Raw genomic sequence first — 18,817 nt, 5'->3', positions numbered from 1 at the left:
TTTGAACGGATCTCGTGTGTGTTTGTCTTAGTGTAGCATTGTCACTGCCTTGAGCAGATTGTATAATGGTATTAACACTAAAGTGACAGTAGCATTTACTGTTTTCAAAGACTTTCTCTGCCTTTCTAATTCATTTTAGCTACAGATCCCCATTTAGGTAATTGGCAAGTGAATGCTGAGGGAGGGTAAGCAGCTTGATGATAACGTGGAGCAGGTGAGGGCAGAGATCATGTCCTGAGCTAGTGTTCTCTACTAGGTGCTCTGTGGCTCCCATGGGCCAGATGTGGGGCCAGGAAACTCCCAGGTTTTGACATCCTTTTGAGTTTTGCTATACTTATCTCTTAAATGAATAATTCAGTCATATGAGGGATGAGACAACCAGCCATTTTGTGTAGCACTTTTCAGAGCTTCTTGTGAATTAATTTGTCTGCAGTCCTTGAAGCAGGACATGGTCCTGAGTACAAATTCTTCCTTAAAATGTGAAAGAAAAATGAAACTGTCCAGAGTGCTAGAAGCACTAAGGGGTGTATAGAACCCTATTTATAGGAGGGATGGTGTCTTGTAGGCCCTTTGGCATGAAGTTGGCCACCTTGGTGTGACAGCTTTTGGAGGGGCCTCATCCAGATCTTCTTCTCTTCTCCTGCCTCACATTAAATCCTTACGAGCTAGAGAGCAAACGTGGACTGATGACTTCAGGCTGAATATCTGTTGTATATTTTAAGTTCACTTGTTGAGTTGGAAGAGCCTCTCTCCCTAGCCCAATCCTTTTCTATTAATGTACTAAGTAATGTATGCAAGTACTTAATGTTTTGACTCCTGAGGGGATGTTAGAAGCCATAATAATATTATCAATAATATTTGTCAAACAAATGTATATATTGGGCAGCTACCATGTGCCCCAATAGTACAGGAGGTAGAGAGGTGAGCTCACATCTCCATGCCCAGGGTTCAGCCACAGTGGCAGACCGTCTGAGCTGCAGTGTGCTTCTGTCCTCTCAGACCATCCCCAGGCATTTAGGGTGGGACCTGAGCTGCTTCTGGTCAGACTGCTTAGTGAGGCCACTGAAGAATTAAGGAAAGTCCCTGGATTGAAAATTTAGTGGTAGGTTTTTGGTGTGTCCTTTTCCTAAGGTACAATCTTTTTTGGCATGGACCTTCTTGAATATGACTGGCATGGTGCCTGGCACATAACAGCATTTCACCAAATAACGTTTTTCTCTTTTCTCTGCAATGTAGATACAAAAAAAAGAAGTCCAGGGTATTTCAGAAGAGAGCTAGAGCACTGTGTATAGCTGAGATGTATCAGGAATGTTTTCCGGATGAGGCTGATATGAGACAAGAATTAAAGCATAGGGTCGTTCATTTATTCACCTGATGCTATAGTCTACCTAGCATATTTCAAGTGTTGCTGTGAAATGAGAATATAACAGTCACAAATTACAAACACAGGTGTTTGCAATCTGGTGAGTCAGACAAATGTTCATTAAATAATCATGTAAATAAACATAAATTTACATGGGAAGCAACCTAAATATCCCATGGGAAAATGATGAAATAAATTGTAATTTGTTTTTTTGACTTAATATAATGTAGCCATTGATATTGTTTCAACAACTTGTAAAATGATTGCAGTAACTTACGTTAGGTATTTAAAAAGGGAGATATAAGATAGTCTCTACTTTTTTTTTTAATGTTTATTTTTGACAGAGAGAGAGAGAGAGAGAGAGAGAGAGCGCAAGCGCGCGCGCATGAGCGGGGGAGGGGCAGAGAGAGAGGGAGACACAGACTCTGAAGCAGGCTCTAGGCTCTGAGCTGTCAGCACAGAGCCCGATGCAGGGCTCGAACTCACAGACCGTGAGATCATGACCTGAGCCTAAGTCAGAGGCTCCACCGACTGAGCCACCCAGTCGCCCCAGTATAGTCCCTACTTTGTAAAAACAATACACGTTTGCCTATGCATAGGAAAGCTGATTATACAACACATTGAACAGTGGGTATTCCTAGTGATATCATTGTGGAGCATAGAGCATGTTCTCATTAAAAAGGACTGTTGTTGCCAGAAAGTGAGCAGATTGGTTTTTCCATTGTTTGAATTCACAATTAGATGATTTGCATGCTTTAAATGAGGAACTAAAGCTTTAACTGGTATTCTTTCTTGGTTGTTTTGGTTTGGTTTTGACGGTGAGGGGGGAAGTAAGCTAAAATGTCACTGAGGACTCCTGCTGAGTGGGTTTTGGTGGAAACTGTCTTCTAGTGCTTTCCCTGGAGATGTGAGGTCCAGGAACGGAGTCTCTCTCAGTGCTACCCCTGCAGGACTCACCTTCCTTGGTCTGCTGTGGGTCTTGCTTTGCTTTGGGTTTTGTCTCTATTGGAAGATAAAAAAAATTTGTATCCAGAGGGCAAGTCCCAAAAATGCTTCCAGAGATGATGGTGGGAGTTTGATTTCCTTTGTTATTAGTCAGTATTTGGGTTGTTTTGGGTTAATTCCATTATTTTATATGCGAAAGCTTCCATCTTCTCTAATCCCTATCAGAAATTATTATTTTGTTGGAAAGTTGGGGTGTTACTACTTTTATTAGCTTAAGACAACAATAATTCTGTGTTTCTAAATGGGTCTTTTGTTTTGCTTTGTTTTGTTTTTTAAAGCATCTGTGTGTTTTTTAGTTGAAAATTAAAAGTATGATAGAGGTACTGATGATATACTCACAGGATTAGATTATGGCATATAATTTAATTATCATAAGATGTGAAAATTCTAGAAAGTTTTCCTCTGATTTGTAATGTTTTCCTTGTAACGAAATTTTTTCTTTATGTTCTATTACTTATTTCAAACACCTCCTGAGTCATTAAAGTGATGTAGTTCTGATGGATAGAATAGCATTTCTGCAACCTTCCGTGCCATCTTGGATTTGCCCTGCTCTGCACAATAGAGGTACCAAGGCTTGGCCTTATGAGGGTAGAGTTCTTTTTCTATAATGGTTTAAGAGATGGTCAAAAGACCTCCTGCTGCTTTCCTCATACGCAAAATTACATAAGTAGCAAGTTATACTTTTAAGTCTTACAGACTTTTCATCATGAGTCTCTGTTGAAATATGAACATCTAGGATGGAGAGCAGCGGTCATCCAGAGTCTTGCCGGGATTTCCTGTCAGTCACCCGGAGGACAGAGCGGAATGACCAGGCTGGGGAAGGTTGCGTTACTGCTGGGCCTTAGGGAGGAGCAGGCAAGAAGCTCCTCACCGAGGACTTCGCACGGCTGACTCTGGTTCTGCAGTGACAGCAGCTCCTATTGTACCGGGCTGTGAAATTATTCAGAAAAGAGTAGGGATAATGCATATACATTTTACTTGCTTGAAACTAATAGGCGACTTCCTTCTGGGATTTGCTCTCTATGCCAATTAATTTATAATCTGTTCTACTTTCTCTTCCCTTACCTGCCAATCACTGCTCTTTTTAGTGGTAACCACAGGGAAGAAACTAGGATTTTCTACCAAGGTGTGTGTTACAGCTCCTTTCCACTGTTGTGTGAACACGTGGGCCCTCTCACCTCTCAGACATCATCCCTTCCCATTCTTAGTTCTCGGGCTGCTACTCCCAAGTTTTGTGAACATACTGGTGAAGGAGCAGTTGAGCCATTTTGGTGGAGCGAATTTCCATTGACCAGCGTATGAGGAGGGCACGCTCAGGGACCCCAAACATAGGTATATGATACACTGCGTGCAAACAGTGCTAGAGGAAACCTAGCTGTTTCTCTAACAAGTCAGCGTGACGAATGATGGAGTCTACCTTTCCTCTGTCTCTCTGGGCTTGGCTCGTGGCCCCCGAGGTGCAGTCAGTCCTGCTTCTGGGAGGACGGGTGCTAAGGTTGCCGCGTGCCGTTGACAGGGAGTCAGACTGACTTTCCACCGAGAATGGACCACAGACAGATTTCCTGTGTCACTTCCCTGCCTCCTCAGACTGTCATGTGGAGAGACATGCCATTCTGCTGCAGGAAGGTATTTGTTAGAAGCCCCTGCAAACATCTGGTTCCTTGTACCTCCCATGCATCCCGCAGGTACAGATTGTGAGAAATCTGAGCATTGTTCAAAAATGGCTTTTACTTTTAAAATGTTTCTTTTAATTTTGTCTAGTCTTTTTATATTGAAAAGAGTGTTTCTCTGTTGCTTTTCTATTCCCTAGATATATGGCATATCAGTTCCTCTGGCTATTTCATCCCCCTGTAAGCTGGCAGCTCTGGTGGGTATTTTAAAGTCTGTAGGGTTTTTTTTTTCCTTTTGACAAAGGGGAGAGGAATTGCTGGCATACTGCGTGCCAGAGCGCTGAAGCAAATCTATTTCCAGCTTGAATATAGCAGCTAAAGAAATTTCCAGATTGGTGCATTATTTATTTTTCTTCCCTGATGCTAAGTCTCATAATGGGTATGCCGAGTGCAGTCCTCTTTGTCATTCAGCAGCGGTCAGGGATTGGCATGATTGCACCTGCTTCTTTCTGCCTCCCTGGGCGGGCACCTGTTTCAGCGGTGTCCAGCCTCCAAACTTCAGGAGCAAGGGATCCCTAAGTTGCTGAAGAATAGGAGCCACAAGCATTTCTGGTGGTTTATCAGATGTAGCATAATTTTCCAGCTCAAACAACAGGTTCTTAAAACCAAGTATCAGAAATAGTTTGCATGTACTTGCAGTCTAGCCATGAAAAAATTTCCCACTTGTTTAGGAAGGCAGTATGATTTTTACTCAGTGATCAAATTTTTCAAATGTTTTTTTTAATCACCATGAAAAAGAATGATTTGTAAATGACTATGTCTAATGCATGCAATGTATGTGATGGACAAATTAGTTATAAAAGAATCATTACTGTAGTATTAAAAATGGCAAGCATTGTCAGTTTAAAAACACAGTAGTTTAATAAGAATATGGGAACCTTTTAAACGCCACTAAAAATAAATGAGTGTAAAAGGATACATTTTGAAGCATTAATTGGGAAATTTGAAAATAACATTCCTAATACCTAATGTTAGGGAGGAAGTGTTGAGGTGCATTCACAGGTACAGTGTTTTTATTAGGCTTTGTGTCTATATGGTTTTACAACGTAGAATATGCATACACATTATTTGCTCTGAAAATTACCTATCTTACCCTTATATGACTGGAGCAACTCCAAAGGTGGTTGGTCATGCTCCTTTAGTTTGGCATTATTTCAAGTGACCATCAGTGGAGCGTTTACTCTGCCGTGTAACTCCCTGTAATCAGGACTTAAGCTGAGCCTCAGGGCAAGCCCAAGTCACTGTAGGGAAATTTATTCTAGACAGAGTGATCACAGATTCTAGGGCAGGGCCCTGACATGTTCTCAGGAGGAACACTTTTCATTTCCCTCAATTGTTAGCATTTGGCACAGGACCATCCTGGTGAGTCTTCAGAGGAAGCCTTGCCCGCATGACTGCTGACCCCAGGGCTCCAATGGCTGCTTTGAGGTCCTCCTGGAGGTCCTTATCAAGCACAGGCCAGGTTTCCCCCCTCTCCTAACTGGCACCAACAGGGACTAGAGATTGGCCAGGCCTGGGGCTGCTGAGCAAATTGCCAGGTTCCTCCCTTTTCACTCCTTTTCTGCCACCTTTGTTAAGGCTTTGTGTTCTGGGGTCAATGGCCTTGTCACTCTTCTCTCTCTAGAAACTTGGGTACAGAACATAGCCGCATGGGAGACCCCAAGTGAGCCACACGGCACAGTGTTTGCTCTGAGCATCACTGCGTCTCCACCTGCAAGTGCCATCGGATGCTCAGAGTTGGGGAGCATGCAGTTGGGGTGTGGACTGTTCTTTCCCAAGAGGCAGTATTTTGTTATCAGTGACTTATTGATAGACCTTTTATGTTAATTTACATGTCAGCCTCATAACTATCTGTAGATACTCTTCTATGAATTTAACTAGTTAGTGCAGCTGGCCACTATGGTAGCCAGACCTGGTATTAAGGGCATTACACACAGGAAATACTGACAAGACTGAAAACAGAGTCATGAAAATGGTAAATCAGCCCAGGCCCCTCACAGATGCACCTGCTCCTTAGCCTGGTTCCTTATGCTGGGGTGATAGTGCATTTAACATTCCTGAGGGAGGGGCACCTGGACGGCTCAGTTGGTCAAGTGTCTGACTTTGGCTCAGGTCATGATCTCACGGTTCTTGAGTTTGAGTCCCGCATCAGGCTCTGTGCTGACAGCTCAAAGCCTGGAGCGTACTTCAGATTCTGTGTCTCTGTCTCTCTCTGCCCCTCCCCTGCTCTCACTCTGTCTCTCTCAAAAGTAAATAATAAACATTTAAAAATTTGTAACACTGTCAAGGGAGATTGTGGCTTTCTAGTGTTCAGCTGAGTTAACCCCCACCCTGGAAAAACAAGGAAGGAAAAAAAATTTTTTTTTACTTTCTTTCTTTTAATCAGCACTGTGCTAATGGTGCCAGTTATTATTTCACAGTTTTTGCGTTATTTGATATGAAATCTCCATAGTTTGTGAAGCTGGTTGGTGAAGAGAAGAACACAGAAAAGATCACGTTGTGGACGGTGAAGATCACCCGTAGGGTTTGCAGTGTGCAGCCTGCGTCCCTGCATGCCGTTTAGCTCTGACTTGACCTTTTCCTTCTTTTCTCCTTTCTTACTTTTCATTCTGGCGTCAGCCTGCAGTCTGCCTCACTTGAGAATAGAAAACTGGGAGGACGGGCAGGGGACAGTTACACCTGCACCACCCCTTGCCTTGTGTTGATTCTCACTTTATGGGCGTTGATACTATTCTGGGCTTTACTGAAACATACTGACTCCTGGTTTGTACATCTGATTTTTAGTAGCAGACAGGGAAATTTTATCCCCTTCAGAGATCAGGCAGGGTATAGAATGGATTTGTTCTTAAATGGTAAAAAGAGTCTTTCAGATTCATGCTGGTCTTTGCAAATCACCTAAAAATAGTGATCTTAGTATTGTTAGATCTTAAAATAACTAAACGTGTAACTTTTATTTTTGTTGCTGGTAAATGAGACTTCCATTTTTACTACATTTCAGGATAGGCCAGAATTAAATATCCCCTTCTCCTCAAGTTATAAGAAAATCAATTGGGAAGAGTCTACCTATCATTATGTAGGAAATTACTTTAATTATAGCAGGAGGCTGCTTAGTCTTTCTCACTTACATCCTTTACCGTCCGTCCACTGTGAGCTTAGATATTTGAGAAATTGGTCTAGAGAATAATAGTGTGGTTTTGCAGAGTGGTCCTTTTGCTCTGTTAGTTTTGAGCATGAATGATGTGAAGGTAGGATGCCCCCCTCTTTATCATTAGGATCCCGTGTTAGCCTCTTCATTGGCAATATCATGTTATGAAACATTAACATCTTAGGATTCAGGAGCCCCAGGTTCTGACTGAGCTGTGTTCTGAAGAACTCCCATAGGACTGTGGGGGAATGTCTGCCTCGATTTCCTAAGCCAGGCACTCTGGTCTGTCACATCTCTGTCTACAGGTGTTGATTACTCTTACTTTGTCATTTTGAAGTGTAAATGATGGTAGAATATTTTAGGTGTCTTGGTGCCTTCTATTTTATTCCTTTTGGCTTTTAACTTACGACATGCATTTTGTTAGGAATTATCTTGTAATAAGAACAACTCAGTAAGTTCTTAGTTGTTGTAAGAACAGCTTCTGAGCCATTTCAGTTGTGAACACCTTACACTGCAGCTCCGAGGCCTAGAATGATGAGCCCAGTTCTGTGTTTTAAACAGCTCTTCTTTCCCCACTACTGTTTCTTTTATAAACCTTACCTCTTGTGGTGGAGGGCAGCCATGGTCAAATTCACCATTCCTGGCCTTGAACTGAGGGAGTGTCTTGTCAGAGAAGTTAGAGGGAGGGAACACCTCTGGTGCTACTTCCTTCAGGGCTGCAAGATCAGAGCACACCTTTGCAAAATGGTCCTGCTTTATGTGTGCGAAGATTGTGGGGTGATAGAGTGCCATGTTTCAGCTACACCATAGCCTCATGGATTTTCACCCACTCTCGTAAACCTTGTTGCTTTAAAACATGTGGGGCTGCCATCCAACTTGTAATGAAGTTGATAGAATGTATTTCTTTTGTAAATTGAAGTCAACCACCTGGTGCAGTATTTTTAAAATTTGATAGCCTATTGATTTCCACAATCATTCATGTGCGTTACGTTATTCAGTTTCTCCACACATTAGAATGATGGTTCAAAATCAAGAATGTGAGTGAACAACAACAAAAAGCAAAAAGAATGTGAGTGAAATCTAGAGTGAACTCACCGTTGTTTCTTGACTGTAATTTTTGTCCTTCCATGTTTGATGTGCCTGTGAGCTGACTTCACTCATAAAATTTTGATACCAAATGTGTCCTTTGCTTGTTCCTCCACCACCCCCCATATTAAACACTTTTCCAGCTCTTCAGATACTGACTGTGTATTCTACAATTAAATTTGGTTCTGTACTAGCTACCCAGATTTAGCTCAGTCCCCACAGGGAGAGGACTCAATCCCACCAGACCCCCACCTCCCCCCAACCCCTATAGATGCTGGTCACCTTTCCAGGTTGCTACCCATGCTTCTCACCAACCAGCTTGAATCTTAGGTTCCCATTAACCCCCTCCTCAGATTCAATAATTTGCTAGATTGGCTCACAGAACCCAGGAAATCGCCTTACTTACTATTACTGCCTTATTATAAAGGATACAACTGAGGAACAGCTAAATGGAAGAGAAGCATAGTAGAGTGGATGGCGACAGTAGAGTGTTGGGCAACACATTTCAGAGCGTGCCATCTTCTAACACCTAAGTGTATTCACTAACTTTGAATGTTTTCTGAACCCCACTGTTGGGGATTAAAAAATATTTTTTAATGTTTGTTTATTTTTCATATATATATGTGTGTGTGTGTGTGTGTGTGTATGTGTAGAGAGAGAGATAGAGACAGCACAAGTGGGGGAAGGGCAGGGAGACAGGGAGGCACAGAATCTGAAGCAGGCTCCAGGCTCTGAGCTGTCAGCACAGACCCTGATGCAGGGCTTGAACCTATGATCCATGAAATCATGACCTGAGCCGAAGTCAGAAGCTTAACCAGTTGAGCCATCTAGGCACCCCTTTTTTAATTTTAATGTTTGTTTATTTTTGAGAGTGAGGGATTTTTTTAGTGGGTGTTTTATTATGTAAGTATAATTACAACAAATATAGGGATATTATGTATTAGGAAAAAAATCAGAAATGTGGCATCAAAGAAATTTCATGTTCATTAACAGACCCTTTTGGATTATGCCTCCAGTCTCCCCTAGAGATATAGTCATTCCTTCTATTCTCTTGGGTAGATTTGGCTGTTTGCTACCAGTATTTATGCAAGTATTTATTTGAACATACCTTGTAACTTCTAGAAGACCTTGCAAATGTTTGCATTATTGTAGTAGACGTTTGGTCAATATTTGTTGATTTATAATCTTATCCCAAATATTTTTTAGACTTCCATCTTACGAACTCTGAAGTTTCTAGGCTTTATACTTAGATAGTCTTCAGATAAAAGATTTCATTATCTCTCTTATTTTGCTTGGCTGAATTCACCATGGTCTTTCTCACTTATGTTTATAGACTAATGAATTTTAGTTTTAAAATGCTTTGTATTTAGATATTCATAATGAGAGATTCACCAGATCCCTGTTTCACATCTTCTAGGAGCATTGAAATGTCACTGCTTCCCCCATGTCCAGCCTGCCGTGTTATACTTGTTATACCTCTTGGGACTCTATGGCCACACGGAAGGGCTCAAAAAATAGTGTTCTGGTGGCTGGGATTTCCTCTTATCTGACCCCAAAGCTTATTCATCTCTATTTCTCTTTGGAATGTTAGGACCAGTAATGGAATATTAAGGGTTAGATACAAGGAAGGAGATAGATATAAAGAGGACTAGGGATTAGCTGGCCTAGGATGCACAGTATGGTTGTTAATGGGTCATAGTAGGGTTGAGTCTAAAGGAACCCTGAGATCAAAATTTACAGAATTGGACCATGAAACCAGATGTGGGAAATATTCTGAAATGATCAAGGCAAATTTCAGAGAATGCTGCTTCTTAGGGCCTAGTACCCATCTGTCTATAATCATTGGTCTTAAGGGAGGTATTACTCTGAATCCATAGTCTGACATTACCTATGTAATTTATGACCTCAGAGAGGATTTGTGTGAGGAGTATCTATGATTTAGTGAAACTAATCTACAATTTTTCCAGCCCTTATGTACCAGCTACTCCGAAATGACTTTAAATACATTACTTCATTTAGTTTTCACAGAAACTCTATGAAATGGATTTCTTCATTCCCATTTTTTATAAAAGACACTAGAACCCTGAGAGGTCACATGATTTGCTCACATTCCAGGTTAGATTTGGAGAGTCCTGGAGCCAGGATTGAAACCCAGGACTGTGTCACTCTGGCGATTTGTGATGGATACTGATCACCTAGTATGTAGCAGGCACTGGGCCAGGTACTGGAAATACAAAGATAAATTCAGCTGTGCTCACTTCAAGGAAGACAACATATCATCTACATCAGAATGCTAAGGAGATTCCAAAATGACTTAATTAAAAGCACTGCATAAATGCATGTCATTCTATTAGCTTGGCAATGGTTTCCTGCCAATATATGAGTGCTGAGAATCAATAGGAAGAAGTATATGGTTATAAAAAAACGAGCAGAGCTATAGAAAGGCTAATTGAAAGCATGGAATGTTAAGAAACTCACAGATTTATTTATGTGAAGTTTGGAAGATGCTATTCTAGCAGTTTCTGGCTAGTTTTGATGATTGATGATATCCCTAAAGTAGCTGAGCTACTCAGATTAACTTAAGTGGCTTTATATAAAACCCTGCTTTCTCAGAGATCCTTACTTTTAATGCACCCAGAGGTATATACCTGTGTTATGTAGGGTATAAGCTATTTTCGAATCAGAGGAAATGGAGAAAACAAGGTCAATATCACATGGTTTCAACACTGTTCATCAGTATATTACCCATGATATTGTGCCAGTGCAGTTATGAGAATATGGGAAGGGCAAGTGGGGTGAATGCTCATGTGGGAAGATGATTAGACTTAGACAATGGATGAATTACATTAAAAACATATTGGTTCAGTATTAAGGACTATAAAAGAACAGATACTAGGAATTTGCTTTTATTTAGCAAAATGAATAATTCTTAGGTTTATAGATCAAATCAAGAATGTTTTGCTAATACTGACTTTTTTATATGACCTTGATTTATTCAGAATGCTTTCTTTTTGTATTGGTAATTTCTAAAATGTACCATTCTTCTTTTTGAATTGTCTGGATATTCTTTATCACCATTACTTTTTTTTTACTGCTTTCATGGAATTATGTCAGTGAAATTAGAGGAAACTAAAAGATGTGCTTAGGAGCAGTCAGTATTTAAGTGGTTCTATACATTTTGGTTTTACTTGAAATAGGCAAGAAGATAAGAAAAAGAAATGCGTGTAAAGCTCACTCATTGTGTGTGAGACACCCAGCTAGATTCTATGTGTAGATTCTGTGTGTGTGTGTTTGTGTGTGTGTATGTTTAAATATCATCTATACCCATACAGATATATAGATCTCATTTCATAGCATTTATTACCATTTTTCAGATGAGGTTTTGTGATATTAAATGACTTGCTAGTTAAGGTGGGTGTAGATTTGAACCCAGGACTTTTACTTTCAAAACCCCTGTTTTTGCTGGAGTTTGCTGCTGATTTGAAATGACTGAATTGCCGTTATCAGCAAGATTATAAAACACAGAGTGATGAAGTTATAGCATCAGGTTTGATTTACTTTTATTTTGATCAACATGATCATGTTAAGATATTTTGAAGAGAGTCCTTTAGTGAAATCTGTAAAATGTGTAAGGAAAGTCCTGCCTCACTAGGTTTTGAACCTTGTTTAAAGGATATAATCACCTGGAACCTTTCTTAATTGCTGGTCTCCATTTATTGTTGAATTTTAGAAGTTGTTTTCGGCCAATGTTACTTGTAAAACTGCTGTTTGCCTTTTGTTTGGCTTCCTGTGTCTGACTGGCCTGTTGGTATTTCGAGCAATCCCTAGCCAGATATTAGACCAGTAGCATACAACATTAAGTATTTGTTGTAACTTTGAACTCTGATTTGACTTTTCTTGTATGTATACCATCTGCTGCCTTTTCTCTATACTTTTTTGGCTGTCTGAACTTGACTTATTATGGAATAACCAGTCGGAGTCTCACCTCTTCCACGAATGCATTACCAGGCATTGTCTGCATTTGCTGTTCCTCCTCATGTACATCTGCAGGACCTGATGGCTCTTCTTCTGTTAATCATGTGTTCTTTTATAAGCGTATTTCTGTGTTTCACTGTGAATACTGTGATGTTCCAGCTTCATATATTTTAAACTCTTTGATTTCATGGATGGTGATTTTTTATTTTATTATTTATTTATATTTATTTATTTTTTATATAATTTATTATCAAATTGGTTTCCATACAACACTCAGTGCTCATCCCTACAGGTGCCCTCCCTAATGCTTATCACCCACTTTCCCTTCTCCACCCCCATCAACCCTCAGTTTGTTCTCTGTATTTAAGAGTCTTATGGTTTGCCTCCTTTCTTCTCTGTAACTTTTTTCTTTTCCCCCCTTCCATGGTCTTCTGTTAAGCCATGCTTATCCTGTGGTAATGTGGAACCCTCGTCCTTTGCCATCTATCTCTATATTAAGATTAGGGTCTGATATTGCTCTTTTATGATTTTTATGATGATGTAATGATTTCTCTGAAGTCGATGGACCTAAATTTGGTTTCTAAGTCATGTGACCATTTGTTGCCATTTGACCTGTGAGAACAGTGGTTCCCTGGCATATGTGACTGTACTCTAGTAAGATGTATTTGTCCAAAATTGCTACTTCCAAATCAGTGTCCTCACTTCATGAGTTTTTGCTGTTTTAAGTGACTCATACGTTTATAAGTTCCATTTCCATTTCAATTCTGCCCCCATCTTATCCTTTGTTATAACCTAGGCCAGAAAGGGAAACAAGTACTCTCCTAGAAACTGTATAGAGGGCAAGTAGGAATGACAAATCAACAGATGCCAGAGAAAGACCCATAGTTAACCAGCAGGATAATCATGTGCAGGTGTTTTGTGTTGACATTTCTTCTTAAGAGTGTTGAAGCTTTCTGATTTGCTAGACTCTATCTATTTATAAATGTGTTTTTTTTTCTTTGTGTCTTGACTTACATACTGATGTTTTTTTTTTGACCAGTATTGAAATTTAGAATTGATTTAATTAAATGAACAGATATCATTCAGATAAAAGATTTCAAACTGTTTCTTCTGAGCAAATATTCTTAGGTAAAACTAAACATGTTATGAACAATTAGTGATTATAATGTAAATCCTTTTTAAAAATACTTTAGCAATGGAGAAAAAAATTACTTTAGCAATGCTATTAGGTGAAATAAAATTACATCAAGTGATTCATTGTGTAGAAATACCATGAATGAGTTTTTCACTATTACTTCTACAGGTTAAGCTTGGGAGAAATTGTATGTAATTAGAGAACGTAATATTTATCAAAGTAGAAAGTAAAACAAATTAACATTTGATATGCAAACAATAACCTTGTTTTTATTTAGTTGTACTGTCAAATAGTAAGCATTAGTGCTTATGTGTACAACAAGCCTAGTAGATAGTGGATATTTGTGCATTCAACTCCATTCTTTTTATAGCCTTGGGGCAGGCATTTTACGTTTTACAGAGACAAGAGGGACGAGATTTTATTGTTCACACTGTGCTGTACCTCAGAGGTGCTACCCCCACTAGTGCAGATTTGGAGAAACACTGCACCTATTTCTTCTGCATAGAGCTCTGGTATGACAATATGAAAAATTACAGAGGCTTAAATGTATTTGAACCATTAATTTTCAACTGTTTTTTCCGATTGTGTTTTATTTTTATTTTTCACATACTGTCTCCTTTGGGATTAAAACAGACTAAAAGGTAAGGTTGCTTTTTGTAAGAAAGCTCAGAGTGGAGGAAAAAAATCTTAGTTCTAAATATATCACTCTAGAGTTTTAAAATAAGACAGTTTTTTCTCTGGAAGAACAAAGACATGGAAGGCTGATGGTTTTTTAAGTCTCAGAGACTTTACTTCATACCGGTGTAACTGAAAGCTGAGTCTTTTCAAGCTCTTCCTAGGATCAAAGATATTTCTTCACATATGTGGGAACTCATAACTCTATGGGCAAATAAACTATTTTCAAAAGCCCAGATTTGTTTTTGAAATAAAATGTATGCTTTTGTTTTCCAGATCTATATTTAAAATGATGTAAACAACTATTTATATGGCATAGAATGTTGAAAAGACCATCAGCATTTCAAAGAGCTTATATTCTGTCCCAGAGCCCTAGTAAATAGTGGCTGGCTGTGTCATTCACTGCAGAGATTTTCCCCATTTTCTTTTTTAAACTTTCAAATTTTCTGATGGTTACAAACATCAGCAGTCTTAAATTTTCATATGGTCAAACTTATGTGTCTTCCATTCATTTATTTCATTTACTTCTTCTCATAACAGTCATTCTTAACCCCAGATCAGTTAAAAAATTACTAATATTTCTTCTGTTTTTGTTTGTTTTCTTTTGTTTTTAAACATAGAACTCTACAGAACTCTCTACAGTCTGTTTTGGCATATGATGTGAAGATGAGTTCATTTTTCTCCCAAATAGTCAGTTTCTTAACACTATGTCTTATGGAATTTGTTTCTACATTGATTTGTGAGGATCTATATTAAATTTTAAAATTCCTCAGAATCTGTTTGCTATGTCAGGTCTTTTGCCATTTTTTAAAAAAATGTTTATTTATTTTGAGAGAGAGCATGAGCAGGGGAGGGGCAGAGAGAGAGAATCCCAAGCAGGCTCTGTGCTGGCAGCACAGAGCCCAGTGTGGGGCTCAATCCCATGAACCACAAGATCATGACCTGAGCTGAAATCAAGAGTCAGATGCTCAGCTAACTGAGCCACTCAGGTGCCCCTCTTGCGAGTTTTCATTGTTCCTTTTTTCTTTTTTTTTTTTTTTTTTTTTAACATTTATTTATTTTTGAGACAGAGAGAGACAGAGCATGAACGGGAGAGGGTCAGAGAGAGGGAGACACAGAATCTGAAACAGGCTCCAGGCTCTGAGCTATCAGCACAGAGCCTGACGCGGGGCTCGAACTCATGGACCGCGAGATCATGACCTGAGCCGAAGTCGGCCGCTTAACCGACTGAGCCACCCAGGCGCCCCATTGTTCCTTTTTTCTTATTTATTTTTCAAAAAATTGCTAGCTTCTGTCACTTGTTTAATTTTTCAAATGAACTTAGGTGGTATTTCAAGACCTCTTTTTAAATTTTTTTTTTTTTAACGTTTATTCATTTTTGAGAGACAGAGAGAGACTGAGCATGAGCTGGGAAGGGGCAGAGAGAGGGAGACACAGAATCCGAAGCAGGCTTCAGGCTCTGAGCTGTCAGCACAGAGCCGGATGCGGGGCTCAAACCCACGAACTGTGTGAGATCATGACCTGAGCCAAAGTCGGACACCCAACCGACTAAGCTACCCAGGTGCCCCTCAAGTCCTCTTAACTTTCCCCTCACACCCCGGAGAAATTGCTGTTAGAAATTACATCAAAATAATTTGGATAGAGCTGGCATTTTTATATTATTCAATCTTCCCATTCAACATATATCTCTTTCTATTTATTTGATCTTCTTTCATGGCTTTTGGTAAATTTTTGTAATTTGCTTCATATAGGCCTTTTTATATGCAGTAGTTCCTCCCCTAGGTCTGGGGAATTTGGTCTAAGACCCCTGGCAGGCACCTGAAACCACAGAATGTATTGAACTCTATGTATCCTATGTTTTTCCTATATATACATACCTATGATAAAGTTTATAAATTAGATACAGGGAGAGATTAACAATGATAATAAAATAGAACAATTATAACAGTATGCTGTAATGAAAGTTATGTGAATGTGGTATGTCTCTCTCGGAATTTCTTACTGTCCTGTAGTTACTCTTCTTGTGATGATGTGAGGTGATAAAATGCTTGTGTGAAGAGATGAAGCAAGGTGAATGATGTATGCTTGTGATGTTGTGTTAGGCTACTACTGACCTTCTGAAAATATGTCAGAAGGAGGATCATATCCTGGGCCATGGTTGACTGAGGGTAACCGGAACCGTGGAAAATGAAACTGTTTATAAGGCGGGGTGGGGGTGGGGGGCTGTTATTATAAAAGATTTTGTTTTCATTATAACTTTATTTCTTGTTGGTTATTGCTGGGATTGAAAAATACTATTGCTTTTGAGGAATTTTACATTTATTCCCTTGAGCATCCTGTTATTTGTTCTAATAGTTTGTCAATTCATTTGAGATTTCTAGAGAGACAGTTATGTGTGGCCAATAATACTTTGGTTTCTTCCTTCTGGAAGTTATGTTCCATTACCTTCTGGTTTATGTTCTTACATTGGCTAAAGTCCTAAAATGAAAAAAAAAAAAAAATGATTGGTTGTAAAGTATTTACCCGTTATAAATGATTTTATAACTTACCTAGAGACTGTACGTTGCTTTCCACCAAGAAGAAAGGTTTTTGGGAAGTTGTCACACTTCCTTGGATATTAATCAATGAAATCTGTTCATATTTTCAGAGGAACAATTATAATTTTATTTTATTTTTTTATTTTTATTTTTTTAAAGTTTATTTATTTATTTTGAGGGAGAGAAAGAGAGAGGTCTGGGGAGGAGTGGAGAGAGGCAGAAAGAGAGAGAGAATCCCAAGCATGCTCTGCCTTGTCAGTGTGAAGCCCTATGCTGGGCTCGAACTTAACAAACCATGAGGTCATGACCTGAGCTGAAACTAAGAGCCGGATGCATAACCAACTGGGCCAACCAAGCACTCCAATAATTATTATTTTAGACAAAATTTATTTAAAAATTGCTTTGAAAATTTATTTAAAGCAGATATTTAAATAAATTATTGTATATTTTTATGCTTTTTATGTGTCTAGGTGGGAACTTGATGATATTAGGAAGGAAAAATTCAGAGTCTGAAAGTAATGTGACCTCATTGGTTCCAAAGGAAAATCCAACTTTTATGGATAATTGTTTTCATAACTTTTATGGATAATTGCTTTCTATATTGATTGTATAGAAAAAATAAAAGTTTCAGTGTTTTCATTAGAGACTCAGCAGAATTATCTTTCCTTTTTTTTTTTTTTTTTTTTTTTTTTTTAGTATGCAAACAACTTTTTTACTAATTAACTTATTTTCATGTTGTGCTGTTTTCTGTCTCATGAATTGTCTCCATTCCCAGGAAGCTAAAGCTACTTGCTAGATTTGCTTTGGTGTGTTTACAATCTACCTGGTGTACCTTTAAAATGTGTCTTTCTTTTCTCGTCAGCTGTCTTTTGCATAGCTTGTCACTTGTCCCAAGGTTCTGCATAGAATCCACACAGAACTGGTGGGTGCTGTTCCCTGGATGTTTCTGCAGCAGTGACTTGCCTTTCCCAGTGTTCAAGATGCTGCATTCCATTACACAGGTCCTAATCCTGTCCAGATGGCAGGAATTCTCAGAAGTTTACATCTTTGAGTGGGCTTTTTCTGATCATCTCTGCCAATAGTTCCTGGAGTCCCAGGGCACTGTATGGTAATGTTTATGGTATTTAGCACTCTAGCCCGCTTTCTGTGCATTTGTCTATAGTTTGCCACAGTGTTTCATGGCTAGGTCACATTTCCCAGAAATCCCCAGTGCTTGGCACTACCCCTGTTTGTTGAAGAATGAGTGGGAGCTGTCCATATTTTCATGCTCAGTGCTCTGGAACATGCTTCTTGTAAATTTCCTACATACTTCCCAGATTTGCTAGCCTTTTCTATATATTCTGTTTTTCTCAAAAATACTATATTAATAATGATCATGATACCTGCTTGTTTACTGTTCTTTCCTGAATATATATATTTTCTCAAACATACTATTTTAACAATGTTCATGGCATATAAGTTATAATACATAAATTCTTTCTTGGGCTTCATATGTTGCTATTATAAAAATGAATGGAAACTAAAGATTTTTTTTAAGTTTATTTATTTTGCGAGAGAGAGCATGAGCAGGGGAGAGTCAGAGGGGCGGGGGCGGGGAGAGAATCCCAAGCAGGCCCGCAATGTCAGTGAAGAGCCTGATGTGGAGCTCAAACTCAGGAACTGTGACCCAAAATCAAGAGTCAGATGCTCAACCAACTGAGCCACCCAGGCACCTTTTTTTTTTTTTCCCCCACATTTAATCATTACAGTAACTAAACGCCGATGTTGAATCAGTTTTGCTATTTATTGATGAGACCTCACTCTGTGATAAACTATCTTGCCCTTGTAAAACTAGTCAGTCACCTATGAGATGTCTTTTCATATGACCTCGCTTCTATCAGATGCCCAGGAAAAAGGTTTTGTTTGATGTGGAACAGTGGCATATGTCCCAGGAGAATGACTGCATATCCTAGAAATATTCCAAACTCATTGATTATATTTTATTAGATCAAAGAGCAAATACTAAGGTCTGCTTTGAGTAAAAAGTTAATCCTACCAGCAATGTGGGTGTTTTTATTTTATTTTATTTTATTTTATTTTATTTTATTTTTATTTATTTATTTTATTTTATTATTTTATTTTATTTTATTTTATTATTTTATTATTTTATTATTATTTATTATTATTTATTATTATTATTATTTATTATTATTATTATTATTATTATTTATTATTATTTTATTCCTA

General features: G+C 38.8%; 1 protein-coding gene across 10 annotated transcripts in view; it reads left to right on the top strand.

Annotated features, from left to right (window-relative positions):
* The window catches only part of FARS2 (phenylalanyl-tRNA synthetase 2, mitochondrial), a 533,637-nt gene that overhangs the window by 78,478 nt on the left and 436,342 nt on the right, over nt 1–18,817 (top strand). The window lies entirely within an intron of this gene.

The sequence above is a fragment of the Panthera uncia genome, assembly GCF_023721935.1.
Source record: "Panthera uncia isolate 11264 chromosome B2 unlocalized genomic scaffold, Puncia_PCG_1.0 HiC_scaffold_25, whole genome shotgun sequence".
NCBI classification, from domain to species: Eukaryota; Metazoa; Chordata; class Mammalia; order Carnivora; family Felidae; genus Panthera; species Panthera uncia.
This window is presented reverse-complemented; position numbering and strand designations above follow the sequence as displayed.